Here is a 14,842-nt window from a genome sequence, read left to right on the forward strand (position 1 = left end):
ACAGCTGCCTCCAGTTCAACTAATAAACTGTAGGACTTGCTCCTGATTGGAGAGCAGCGTACTCGGCGTGTGGGCAGCCGAGTTAGGATTGGCGGAGGAGGACTATAAAGGAGGAGAGAGACGGCATGCACCAGGAACATCTATGGGGAACATCTAAGGGAACCCGTGCAGCCCCCGAGAAAGCCGGCCGGCGGTGTGCCGCTCCCCTGCGGAAGTGGGGAATGCGGCCAGGGGGAACTGCCCTTCCACGGAGGTGGAAGGGATAGTAGCCAACCCGGGAAGAACCAGCAGCAAACCCGGGGAGGGCCGAGCAGACGAAAGAACAGCGCAGGGTCCTGTGTCGTTCCTCCACGAAGAGGGGGAGCGACATAATGGTGCCGTGACTCGGATATGAAGCCTAGGCAGGGTTCTGTGTCGTTCCTCCACGAAGAGGGGGAGCGACACCAGAGGTGGGAGTTCACTCTATCTACAATACCCCCACACACTCAAATAAAATTATATATAACAATTATAGCCCTCTTCCCAGTATTACTGTTATCATCTTTTAGCATTAAAAATTCTACTAACTTTAATCATACAGTTTTATGTGGTTCAGTGTGATGTGTCAACACACGCATTCAATGTGTACTGATCAGTAACAACTGTGCCTCGGTCTCCCCTCTGCCAGCCATTCTGCGCTCCCCGTTCTCTGATCCCAAGCCTCACTCTACTGAATTGCCTTAGGATAAATGTACTTCCAAAGGCGTGTACCGTTAGGCACTGCAGAGTTGACTGACAGTCACACTGGGGTTTATTAATGTAGTAGCCACATACTTTGTGCTGTGGGACACAGGCGAGCTCCATCTTCAGGTCCCACAAGGCAAGTATGAGTAATGCCAGGACTTGTGGCATTGACAGCCACAGTCGTGGTACTGTGGGGTGTGAACAGGACTTTTCTCAGGTCATACTGGATAGGTGTGGGTGACACCAAGACTGTGTCATCAACAGCAATAGCTCCAGATCTGGGGGAAGTGCAAGGGACCTTACCTTGGTCACACTGGGCAAGTGAAGGTTATGATTGTCAGTCATGGGTCTGAACATTGGAATGTAGTCTGGCCTTCCCAGTTCTCAATAGGGTGAGCCTGGGTGTCCTCAGGATTTATAAAACCAACAGTCACAGTCTCGGAGCTATAGGACATGGAGGGCACCTTCCCCAGGTTCCAAGGGGTATGTGAAGGTTATGCATAGAGTGTATTGGCAGCTGCAGAATTGCAGCTATGGGGGTGCAACTATGTACTCCCCTAAGTCCCATTGGGTGAACATAGGTAACCGTGGGAACAATAGCATGAACAGCTAAAATCCCAGAGAAGGACACAGTGGTAGTCTTACCCAGTCTCAAGGGAGGAGGGCAGATTATGCTTGTAATTGTGCACTGACAGCCACAGGCTGGATCCGTGGATAGAACTTTCCCCAGGTACCATAGAAGTGAGTGCAGGAATCCCTGCAGCTTATACAGCTAACAGTTCTTGGAGCTGCCTGGTGCAGGTCTTGTATAAAGAGTGTAGGTTGGGCTGTGACAGGCCAGAGATGTATCACATTATTTCAGTTTTGCAACAATAACTGAGTTGGGTTGAAACTTTTGTATTCACTTAGTGATAGAAAAATGAAAGCAAGAGATATTCAAGACATTATACAGTTATTCAAAGAGGGAAACCAAAATGTCTTGTTTCTTCAGTGATTTTTCTTCTGTAATATTTGATCTTGCTGTTTTAGAAATGAAGTGAAGCATGAGCAATTGTAAACAAAGATAATTTTCAAGATATTATAAATTAAAAATACAGATCCCCACACCATGTACAATATTCTCTCTGGACAAAACAATATGCACTAAATCGTTAATAAAATGAATTAAAGTATAATAAAATGAATTTCAAGTTACATAAGCACACTATATTTGATAAGGCAGCAGGACTGAATCATCAAAAGCTGTTTTCCTGGAAGTTTTAGACTAAGAGCTAGTAATATGTTAAGAATGAACAACTTATTTTTCAAAAAATGTGAGAGACGTGTACTAGTAGTAAACTAGATAGTGTGATTTGGGGGGGCAGCATAGATATAGAGTTGGCATTAAATAATGTTGATTATCATAGTAGTAAATCTTGGTTTTTGTTTCTTTTTAATGCTTAAGTTATATTAAATGCAAATTCCTAGTAGTGAAAGTGTTCATATCTCTCTCCATGTTTGAGTCAGTTCCTTCAAAAAATGGATTCAAGCTTCAGTCTCACAGCCTTCAGTGAGCAGTCACTCAGATACAACTTATTTTCTGATTTCATATTTATCGCCTATTTTGAGCAATACTAATGTTGAGTTATAGCAAAGATATAAATTTTCTTTATAAAATACAATTTAAAAAAGGATGCTTAAAAATATTTAGGTAGATCATTACACAGTATGGCACTGTTTTTGTCCATTTCTATGACCTTAACTAAAATACCCAAGAAGAGATTCTTGGGAAAGATGAGATTCATTTCAGCATACAATATGGAGATTACAGTTCAGGATCAAGTGGCTCCTTAGTCTAGTGTCTGTTGGAAGCTCATCACGCAGGTGTAAAGAAAGAATCACACAGTAAGCCACAAAGGAGAGAGGAAACAGCTAGGCCAAACTAGAACTTAAATTATCAACATTTTTGTGAGAAATACTGAGGGCACATCCCCAGTGTCCTTAAGGACCTCTCTCTAGACCTACCTATCAGATGCCATAATCAAATCTTTGCCCTGAATTCATCAGGTATTAGGATATTGAGCTTTTGGGGCCGATACTATGGCATAATGGCTAAAGCCGATGCCTGCAGTGCCAGCATCCCATATGGGCACTGGTTCACTGCTTCACTTTTGATCCAGCTTTCTGCTGTGGCCTGGGAAAGAGTAGAAGATGGCCCAAGTTCTTGGGCCCCTGCACCCACGTGGGAGACCCGGAAGAAGCTCCTGGCTTTGGATTGATGCAGCTCCAGATACTGCCATTTGGGAAGTGAACCAGCAGATGGAAGAACTCTCTGTCTCTCTCTCCTTCTGCCTCTCTGTAACTCTGCCTTTCAAATAAATAAAATAAATCTTTAAAAAAAAGGTAGAGCTTCAACATCTCAACATCTTGCATGTGTTTGTGGGAGGTTAAGTCCCAATTCACCCCTAACAGGCACTAAATAAAGTTTGGGAATTCCTGGTGTCGGTGTAATTTTGACTGGAGTTTTACTTGGAAGAGCTTGTTAGGGATGCCCCCTTTGCCTTCTAAGTATTAACATTTGAGAATGAGAAACAGAGAAGGAAAGCAGTCATTGGCAGCCAGGACATGGCCTGGAACTATCAGTTGTGCTGTCAGGAGTTGTCCTGGAGCTCACAGTCCCTAGTGTCTTGTAGTTGGCCATCAACAATTTTGTTGAACAGCGGAATCAGCAAGGCCACCAGGAGATGATAATGAATCAAGTTGAATCAAGTCTGAATATGGTTTTACAGAAGACCTCACCACAAAAATGGCCAAACATCACCCTAGCCTGCCTGATAAAATCAACTGCTGCTTTAGTTTGGTTTGATTGCTTTTCCCTTCTAGATAAGTCTTTTAAAGACACTCAGTCACAGAATCATTCCACTTCCTGACAGCATGCAATCCATTGCAAAGCCCTGCTTCCTTGAACCTGCTCCCAAGCCACCTAACACAAGCTGAAGTCCTAGAAGGTGTTTCTAATTCTGTCATTCCCAGAGGCCCTGAAGATCTCCTCAGTGTTCTCCTTCCTTGCAAAGAACCCATAAACTCACTTTGTTCAACTAGAGGTCTCTTAATAGTCTTCAGTTGAAGGGCATTGACACATTGAAGCAATCTTGTTCAATGACCTACACTGAAATATTAATTCCTCTCATTAGTAAACAGTTTCAAATTATCTCTAAGCAGAAAAAATAATAAACATTTACATTTGCAATCTTCTTTTAGTCCAGCTGGTGAATTAGAGTACTTCAGAGGGCACCATCACCACTCATCATGTATGCCCAATCCACAGTGGTCACTTTCCCTCTCAAAGCATTCCCATTGAAATGTGAATAATGGTATAGATATCCCCTTATCTCATATATTGCTTACCACAACTCACTGAAGCGTTATTATCTCCATTGAACAGATAAAAAACAGAGGCTGTCAAAAATGAGTAGCTTGCCCCACCTAATAAAGTGACATAGCAAAATCTGATCTAAGATCTGAATGTTCTCAAGGTTTGTGCTTATTCCATTCTCTTTTTCTATCTCCTAAGTAAGAAGGTCAAGCTCAAAACTCAAAACTGATAAAGGGTAGAAAGCACTACTACATGTTGACTTAAAGTCTTAATGTTGTTTATACTAGCATCTTCCTTATAAAGAGATAGAAATTGCTTGTGGTCCAAGAGATTAGACACCTACAAATAAAATGGTATAAACTATTTATCAGATAAAGTTTATTGCTAATATTTAGAAGAAACATTAGTGAAGAAAATTACCCAAGGTAAAAAATTAATTGATGGCAAATAATCAAATTATTGACTAGTGAGTGATTTTGCTTTTATGAACCTCTTATATACTTTTTTTGTGACCCTTCTCCAGTGGATTTTATTAGTTTCAGGAAGCTATCAAGTAATCCAAATTAAATGTCAACTATTTTATCTGAATAGGGAAAGCAAAACCGACACAAAACACTTCTTCATGACTCAAAATAATCAATCTTAAAATAGAACTTCCACTTTGACCATGGCCTTGTCTAAATATGATCAGAGTCAGTGAACTCAGGGGGCTTCCATAGCCTTGGCAGCTCATGACAAGAGCCTAGGGTGATTACTGAGGCCATAAACAAGAGTGTCAAATTGTTAAGTCAACAACAGGAGTCACTGTGCACTTACTCCTCATGTAGGATCTCTGTCCTTAGTGTGCTGTACATTGAGATTTAATGCTATAACTAGTACTCAAACAGTATTTTCCACTTTATGTCTCTGTGTGGGAGCAAACTGTTGAAATCTTTACTTAATGTATGCTAAACTGATCTTCTGTATATAAAGAGAATCGAAAATGAATCTTGATGTGAATGGAAGGGGGGAGGGAGTGGGAAAGGGGAGGGTTGCGGATGGGAGGGACGTTATGGGGGGGAAGCCATTGTAATCCATAAGCTGTACTTTGGAAATTTATATTCATTAAATAAAAGTTTTTAAAAAAAGAAAAAAATAACAGGTTATTTTGTTTTGATAAACATGTACAGAGAAGTAGGTATGCTCCAGAACTATGCTGGGGTATATGTGTGATTTATTTTGTCTCCCTCAAATCCCTATGATACAGGAATTTCATACCCATTACAGAGCTTCCAAACACTAAGCAGTCTACCCACTGTCATACAGCCAGTAGAAGATCAGGACAGGATTTGAAGCTAGAATTTCAGATGAGAGAAGCTGGTAGGTGGAGAAGTAGGTAAGGTCCTCAGAGGCAACTCTACTTGCTTGTATTTTAGGGTGGTCCTGACTAAATGATGTGCAGAGAATGTATGAGATGAGATCCAAACCTGCTCTTACTTCATATTATTCACCCTATGACCTTCATTGTATTGTAAGTGGTGTGGTTGATGTACAACAAAGCCAGAGAAAGAGTAACTTAAAAATACACAATACAAAGCTCAATGGAACAATAAGCCCTAGTTTTCCTCATCTTGGCATATGGGAACTATATGTCTTAGTGCTGACTGGCCAGTCTGTCTCAATGCCAGGAAACCTGAATATGCATCCCAGAATATGTTTGGATCCATTGCAAACAAATGTCAGAGTAGGCATTATACCCCCTGTTAATGTACATTTGCAGGTCAAGAGGGTGATGCTGGAAAAGATTAATCCCTTGCTGAGTATTATCCATCAGAATGCTTTTAAATGTTGGCATAGAAGCAGCTAATAGATGATATACCATAAACACAGCTGTTGGAAGAAAAACTGCATCCACAAGTCATACAATTAAAATCTCTAATCTTCAAAGGTACTAAAATAAAACATGGGGGACAGACTTGGAAGGTTAAAAATAGAGGTTCTTTTCTCGGAAAGGCCTTGATGGTACACTTCTTTGATTCCCGTTGAAAACAGGAGCATTCTTATTGAACTCTGGCTACAGAACCTCCAGAAAGAAATTCCTCTATATGAGAGACATATGATAAAAGGAAGACAGATTGAGAAAATTGGATTTCAACTTTTTTTCCCATAAAAATTATATATTTTGTGTTTGTTTGAATACCACTGGCATTAAAAAAACCTGTCCATATCATGTATATTTTACTATCAAATTAATAATTATAAATAATTATACAGAAATATATCCCTCAGATAGAAAAACATTGAATATTTTGATAGAGGTTTCCAATTTTTTTCTAAATATTTTACATAAATATATGTTTTCCCACCGAAGTCCAACTATATAGTTCCAGTATTTACTTATGTATGGCACAATTTATGTTACAAATTCTATATTGTTATATATTTCTAATTATTTTCCTAATTTTCAAAATTATGAATGACTATCCTTTCATGGATACATCTCTGATTACTTAAGATATAGAACAGAATTACTAAATGCTTTAAACATGTTTTTTCATAATTTAATTCATAATAAAAATAGCTTCAGAATCATTAGTGGGCACAAGTTGGAATTACAAATAATAACTATTTGTAGTTAATTACATAAGTTAATCTTAAATTCAATAAATTACAGAAATTAAAAATTACCTTAAATTCTATAATATATTTGTGTTCAGTATTATAATTTTGTTCACCACTGTCTAGATTTCAGGTGGCCAGACTTGTTGTTGTATGTGTGAAAGAGGTACTTATGAAAAGGTACTTTTTAACTTGCCTTTTTTTTTTTTTCTTTTTTTTTTTTTTTTTAACTTTTATTTAATGAATATACGTTTCCAAAGTACGAATAATGGATTACTATGGCTTCCCCCCCATACCGTCCCTCCCACCCACAACCCTCCCCTTTCCCACTCCCTCTCCCCTTCCATTCACATCAAGATTCATTTTCGATTATCTTAATATACAGAAGATCAGCTTAGTATACATTAAGTAAGGATTTCAACAGTTTGCTCCCACACAGAAACATAAAGTGAAAAATAATAGATGATTTTTTTTAATGATGATGAAATCAGATCAGACCTATTGTCATGTTTAATCCCAGTGAGAGTCAAGTTGGGAGTTGATAGTTTCTATTCTTTTCTTTTTTTTTTTTTTTTTTTTTTACAGAGGATCAGTTTAGTATGCATTAAGTAAAGATTTCAACAGTTTGCACCCCCATAGAAACACAAAGTGAAATATATTATTTGAGTACTTGTTATAGCATTAAATCTCAATGCACAGCACATTAATGACAGAGATCCTACATGAGGAGTAAGTGCACAGTGACTCCTGTTGTTGACTTTACCAATTGACACTCCTGTCTATGGCATCAGTAATCTCCCTATGCTCCAGTCATGAGTTTCCAAGGCTATGGAAGCCCCTTGAGTTCTCCGACTCTTACCTTGTTTAGACAAGGTCATAGTCAAAGTGGAGGTTCTCTCCTCCCTTCAGAGAAAGGTACCTCCTTCTTTGAAGACCTGTTCTTTTCACTGAGATCTCACTCACAGAGATCTTTTGCCAGAGTGTCTTGGCTTTCCATGCCTGAAATACTCTCATGGGCTTTTCAGCCAGATCTGAATGCCTTTAGGGCTGATTCTGAGGCCAGAGTGCTATTTAGGGCATCTGCCATTCTATGAGTCTGCTGAGTATCTCACTTCCCATGTTGGATCACTCTCCCCTTTATTTATTCTATCGGTTAGTGTTTGCAGGTACTAGACTTGCTTATGTGCTCCCTTTGACTCTTAGTCCTTTCATTATGATCAATTGCGAACTGAAATTGATCACTTGGACTAGTGAGATGGCATTGGTACATGCCACCTTGATGGGATTAAATTGGAGTCCCCTGGTATGTTTCTAACTCTACCATTTGGGGCAAGTCAGCTTGAGCATGTCCCAAATTATATATCTCTTCCCTCTCTTATTCCTACTCTTATGTTTAACAGGGATCACATTTCAGTTAAATTTCAACACTTAAGATAACTGTGTATTAATTACAGAATTAAATCAGTCATATTAAGTAGAACAGACAAAAAAACTACTAAGAGGGATAATGTATTAAGTTGTTCATTAACAGTCAGGGCTATGCTGATCAAGTCACCGTTTCCCATAGTGTCCCTTTCACTTCAACAAGTTTCCTTTTTGGTGTTCAGTCAGTTGTCACCGATCAGGGAGAACATATGGTATTTGTCCCTTTGGGACTGGCTTATTTCACTCAGCATGATGTGTTCCAGATTCCTCCATTTTGTTGCAAATGACTGGATTTCGTTGTTTCTTACTGCAGTATAGTATTCTAAAGAGTACATATCCCATAATTTCTTTATCCAGTCTACCGTTGATGGGCATTTAGGTTGGTTCCAGGTCTTAGCTATTGTGAATTGAGCTGCAATAAACATTAGGCTGCAGACCGCTTTTTTGTTTGCCAATTTAAATTCCTTTGGGTAAATTCCAAGGAGTGGGATGGCTGGGTCGAACGGTAGGGTTATCTTCAGGTTTCTGAGGAATCTCCAGACTGATTTCCATAGTGGCTTGACCAGTTTGCATTCCCACCAACAGTGGGTTAGTGTCCCTTTTTCCCCACATCCTCGCCAGCATCTGTTGTTGGTAGATTTCTGAATGTGAGCCATTCTAACCGGGGTGAGGTGGAACCTCATTGTGGTTTTGATTTGCATTTCTCTGATTGCTAATGACCTTGAACATTTTTTCATGTGCCTGTTGGCCATTTGGATTTCCTCTTTTGAAAAATGTCTATTGAGGTCCTTGGCCCATCTCTTAATTGGGTTGTTGGTTTTGTTTTTGTGGAGTTTCTTGATCTCTTTGTAGATTCTGGTTATTAACCCTTTATCTGTTGCATAGTTTGCAAATATTTTTTCCCATTCTGTCGGTTGTCTCTTCACTCTCCTGACTGTTTCTTTTGCAGTACAGAAACTTCTCAATTTGATGCAATCCCAATAGTTAATTTTGGCTTTGACTGCCTGTGCCTCCCGGGTCTTTTCCAGAAACTCTTTGCCTGTGCCAATATCTTGAAGGGTTTCTCCAATGTTCTCTAGTAACTTGATGGTGTCAGGTCGTAGATTTAGGTCTTTAATCCATGTTGAGTGGATTTTTGTGTAAGGTGTAAAGTAGGGGTCTTGCTTCATGATTCTGCACGTGGAAATCCAATTTTCCCAGCACCATTTATTGAATAGACTGTCCTTGCTCAAGGAATTAGTTTTAGATCCTTGATCAAATATAAGTTGGCTGTAGATGTTTGGGTTGATTTCTGGTATTTCAATTCTGTTCCATTGGTCTATCCTTCTGTTTCTGTACCAGTACCATGCTGTTTTGATTACAACTGCCCTGTAGTATGTCCTGAAATCTGGTATTGTGATGCCTCCGGCTTTGTTTTTGTTGTACAAGATTGCTTTAGCTATTCGAGGTCTCTTGTGCCTCCATATAAATTTCAGCACCAATTTTTCCAGATCTGAGAAGAAGGTCTTCGGTATCTTGATTGGTATTGCATTGAATCTATAAATTGCTTTTGGGAGAATGGACATTTTGATGATATTGATTCTTCCAATCCATGAGCATGGAAGATTTTTCCATTTCTTGGTATCCTCTTCTATTTCTTTCTTTAAGGTTTTGTAATTTTCATCGTAGAGATCTTTAACGTCCTTGGTTAAGTTTATTCCAAGGTATTTGATTGTTTTTGTAGCTATTGTGAATGGGATTGATCTTAGAATTTCTTCCTCAGCCATGGCATTGTCTGTGTATACAAAGGCTGTTGATTTTTGTGCATTGATTTTATACCCTGCTACTTTGCCAAACTCTTCTATGAGTTCCAATAGTCTCTTGGTAGAGTTCTTTGGGTCCCCTAAATAAAGAATCATGTCATCTGCAAAGAGGGATAGTTTGAGTTCTTCCTTCCCAATTTGTATCCCTTTAATTTCTTTTTCTTGCCTAATAGCTCTGGCTAGAACCTCCAGAACTATATTGAATAGCAGTGGTGAGAGTGGACATCCCTGTCTGGTCCCAGATCTCAGTGGAAATGCTTCCACCTTTTCCCCATTCAATAGGATGTTGGCTGTGGGTTTTTCATAGATTGCTTTGATTGTATTGAGGAATGTTCCTTCCAAACCCAGTTTGCTTAGAGTTTTCATCATGAACGGGTGTTGTATTTTATCAAATGCTTTCTCGGCATCTATTGAGAGAATCATATGGTTTTTCTTCTGCAGTCTGTTAATGTGGTGTATCACATTGATTGTCTTGCGCACATTAAACCATCCCTGCATACCAGGGATAAATCCCACTTGGTCTGGGTGGATGATCTTTCTGATGTGTTGTTGCATTCTATTGGCCAGAATTTTATTGAGGATTTTTGCATCTATGTTCATCAGGGATATTGGTCTGTAATTCTCTTTCAGTGCTGCATCTTTTTCCGGCTTAGGAATTAAGGTGATGCTGGCTTCATGGAAAGAATTTGGGAGGATCCCTCTTCTTCAATTGTTCTGAATAGTTTGAGAAGAATTGGAGTTAGTTCTTCTTTAAATGTCTGGTAGAATTCAGCAGTGAATCCATCTGGTCCTGGGCTTTTCTTTGTTGGGAGGGCCTTTATTACTGTTTCAATTTCTGTCTCAGTTATGGGTCTGTTTAGGTTTTCGATGTCTTCCTGGTTCAATTTAGGTAGGTTGCATGTGTCCAGGAATCTATCCATTTCTGATAGGTTTCCCTGTTTGCTGGCATACAAGTCCTTGTAGTAATTTCTGATGATTCTTTTTATTTCTGTGGTGTCTGTTGTTACATTTCCTTTTTCATCTCTGATTTTATTGATTTGGGTCTTTTCTCTTCTTTTTTTAGTTAGTTGGGCCAATGGGGTGTCAATTTTGTTTATTTTTTCAAAAAACCAGCTCCTCGTTTGGCTGATTTTTTGTAATGTTTTTCTTGATTCAATCCTGTTGATTTCTTCTCTGATTTTAATTATTTCTCTTCTCCTACTAGATTTGGGTCTGGTTTGCTGTAGGTTTTCTAGATCCTTGAGGTGAATAGAAAGCTCATCTATTTGGTGCCTTTCCAATTTCTTGATGTAGGCACCTATTGATATAAACTTTCCTCTTAACACTGCTTTTGCTGCGTCCCATAAGTTTTGGTATGTTGTGCTGTTATCCTCATTTACTTCCAGAAAGTTTTTCATTTCTCTTTTGATTTCTTCTATGACCCATTGTTCATTCAGGAGCATGTTGTTCAATCTCCATGTGTTTGCGTATGCTCTAGGGATTCCTGAGTTGTTCATTTCCAACTTCATTCCTTTATGGTCTGAAAAGCTGCATGGTATGATTCTAATTCTTTTGAATTTGCTGAGACTTGCTTTATGGCCTAGTATGTGGTCAATCCTAGAGAAGGTTCCATGTACTGCTGAGAAGAATGTATAATCTTTAGCTGTAGGATTGAAAGTTCTGTATATATCTGTTAGATCCATTTGGGCTATAGTGTCGTTTAAATCTACTGTATCCTTGTTGATCTTCTGTCCTATTGATCTGTCTATTTCTGAGAGTGGAGTATTGAAGTCCCCCAGTACTATTGTATTGGGGTCTAAGTCTCCCTTTAAGTCCGTTAACAAATCTTTTAGATAAACCGGTGCCCTGTAGTTAGGTGCATATACATTGATAATTGTTATATCTTCCTGTTGAATTGATCCCTTAATCATTATGTAGTGTCCCTCTTTGTCTCTCTTAATGGTTTTTGTGGTAAAGTTTATGGTGTCTGATATTAAGATGGCTACGCCTGCTCTTTTTTCATTTCTGTTGGCATGGTATATCTTTTTCCAGCCTTTCACTTTCAGTCTGTATGGATCTTTGTTGGAAAGATGTGTTTCTTGTAAGCAGCAAATAGATGGGTTTTGTTTTTTAACCCAATCAGCCAAACGGTGTCTTTTAACTGGACAGTTCAGGCCATTCACGTTCAATGTGACTAATGATAAGTGGTAACTTTGCCCTGCCATTTGCCAAAGATAAGTTCTAATATATGCTTTGAATTCCCTGTGATCTTTGGCTGTGAGCTTTCCTTCCTTGGTTTCCTTCCTTTACCTTCTTTCATATTGATGACCGTGTTTCTTTGTTTCTGTGTGTAACACATCTTTAAGCATCTTTTGCAGGGCTGGACGAGTGGCAACAAATTCTTTCAATTTCTGTTTGTTATGAAAAGTGTTTATTTCACCTTCATTCACAAATGAGAGCTTGGCAGGATATAATATTCTGGGCTGGCAGTTGTTCTCTCTTAGTACCTGGGCTATATCTTGCCATTCCCTCCTAGCTTGTAGAGTTTCTGATGAGAAGTCAGCTGTGAGTCTGATTGGAGATCCTCTGAGAGTAATCTGACGTTTCTCTCTTGCACATTTTAGGATCTTTTCTTTATGTTTCACTGTGGAGAGTTTAATTACAACGTGCCGTGGTGAGGGTCTCTTTTGGTCGTGTTTATTAGGGGTTCTGTGAGCTTCCTGTACTAGGATTTCTCTGTCCTTCTCCAAACCTGGGAAATTTTCTGCTAATATCTCACTAAAAAGGCCTTCTAATCCTTTCTCCCTCTCCATGCCTTCAGGAACTCATAGAACCCGAATGTTGGGTTTTTTAATAGTATCCTGAAGATTCCCGACAATATGTTTTAGATTCCTAATTTCCTCTTCTTTTCTTTGGTCTGACTGTATCCTTTCCTGTTCTCTGTCTTCTAAGTCCGATATTGTCTCTTCTGCTTCTCCCATTCTGTTTGTAAGGCTCTCTATTGTGTTTTTCATTTGATCTATTGAATTCTTCACTTCAGTCACTATCCCAGTTTCCTGTTGTACTAGTTGTTTCGTTTCATTTTGATTCCTCCTTAATATTTCATTTTCACGAGAGAGATTTTCTATCTTGTCCATTAAGGATTTCTGTAGTTCAAGAATTTGTTTTTGAGAACTTCTTAATGTTCTTATCAATTTTTTGAGATCTGCTTCTTGCATTTCTTCTATGTCATCATCCTCATAATCTTGAATTGGGGTGTCTTTTTCATTTGAGGGCTTCATGGTGACTTCCTTGTTTTTATTACCTTGGTTTTTGCGTTTGTTATTTGTCATATTGGAGATATTTGGTTTCTTCACTGTGGTGCTTTTTCTTGTTATACTACGACTCTAGATTAAGTGGACTATCTGTTTTTGAGGGAGCCTTAGGGCTTGAGATGGGTGTGGCCTGAGAGCTCTGTTTGGTGTGCCTAAGGTGACACTCCCAGGTTAGGCGTGGTAAACCTCTCTCTCTCTCTCTCTCTTTTTTTTTTTTTTTTTTCAACAGGGAAGTTATTCTGCACAGCTGAACAAAGTTGGAGGTAGTTAGCAGGCGAATGATATACCCACAGGAGCCAGAGATCAGAAGCTCTTTCCCAAGGACCACACAGGGAATCTGTTCGGCCCTTAGAGTGGGCTCAAATTCTCCTTCAGTCTCCCACTGGGTTGCCAAAGTTACGGAATTGTAGCGTCTCTGGAGAGTGCTCACGTGAATTCCGTGAGTTCTCTCCCCCACCGTCTCTTTTTTCACAGTCTCAGTTCAGTAGCACCATAAATTTACTAAGTCCTAATCTCCTGTTAATTCGCCCCACCCAGAGTCAGGTTTTACTGCTAGGCTCAGGGCCGGTGCAGACCTGAGGTCGCTCTGCTTATGACGTATGTCCAAGATGGCGCCTGCTCTTTGTCTTGCTCGCCCTTGAGAGGTGAGCGGAGAGAGAGAAACCCGTGTCCATACCAGTCACCTTTTTTTTTCCCCCTCTCTCTCTTCCAGTTAGCTTGGTGAAGTCCCCCCCCGCCCCGGGGGTCGTTCCCTCTAGTCTCCTCTCTCCGCTTGCCTGCCGGTGTCTCGGGTTATTGAGGTTCGGCTCACCTCGCGTTCCAGCGCTGGTGTGTTGAGTCTGCCGCTGATGTCCCGAACTGTGGGCTCCCACGCTCTCCACGCAGGTCTGCTCCCCTTCCAGCGCCGATGTGTGGACTCGGAGCCCTGGACTTCCCAAGTCTCCCCGCTGTTGCACTCCCCTTCGAGCACTTGCGGGCAGACCCTGCAGCTTGCGCAGCTCAGTCCCGCGGCTCGGCTTCCGCGGCTCAGTCCCGCGGCTTGGTCCTGCGGTTCGGCTTTCACGCGCGGTGGGCGACCTTGTTCTCCCAGTAGGTCCTCCGATTCACGCCCACTGGATCCAGAAGAGTTTTGTCTGCAATATTTTCCTGGTTCTTTTTTCTGAGGCTACCGTAACTCCCCTTTTATTAAACTAAATTTTCCCGGACTATCGGTGCGCGCCCTCACTATTCCGCCATCTTGGCTCCGCCCCCCAACTTGCCTTTTTTCACTCAGCAATTTGTCATGGAGATATTTCCATACCATTAAATAGAGACATATCACATTTAATTTCATCTTATAAATGGAGAATTTATCTAACCAATATCAGCTGGTTTGATATCTAACCAATAAAGTTTTAGTTTGTCTCCAGTTTTTCTCTATTATAAATCATAAAGCATAAACAAAAACATAAAACTTTAGGTATTTGATCAATTATGGATTTGCAACAAATTCTTCATAGATTTACTGAACTATAAAATATATATGTCTGTGCTATTGCACTAAGTGATATATATGTATATAAATGCATAGTACAAACTATTTCCATGTTACATAACATGCACATTTTGTTAGAAAATATCTCCTTGTATTAAAGTGTTATCTGCAA

This window comes from Oryctolagus cuniculus, chromosome 12, assembly GCF_964237555.1.
Source record: "Oryctolagus cuniculus chromosome 12, mOryCun1.1, whole genome shotgun sequence".
Lineage (NCBI taxonomy): Eukaryota > Metazoa > Chordata > Mammalia > Lagomorpha > Leporidae > Oryctolagus > Oryctolagus cuniculus.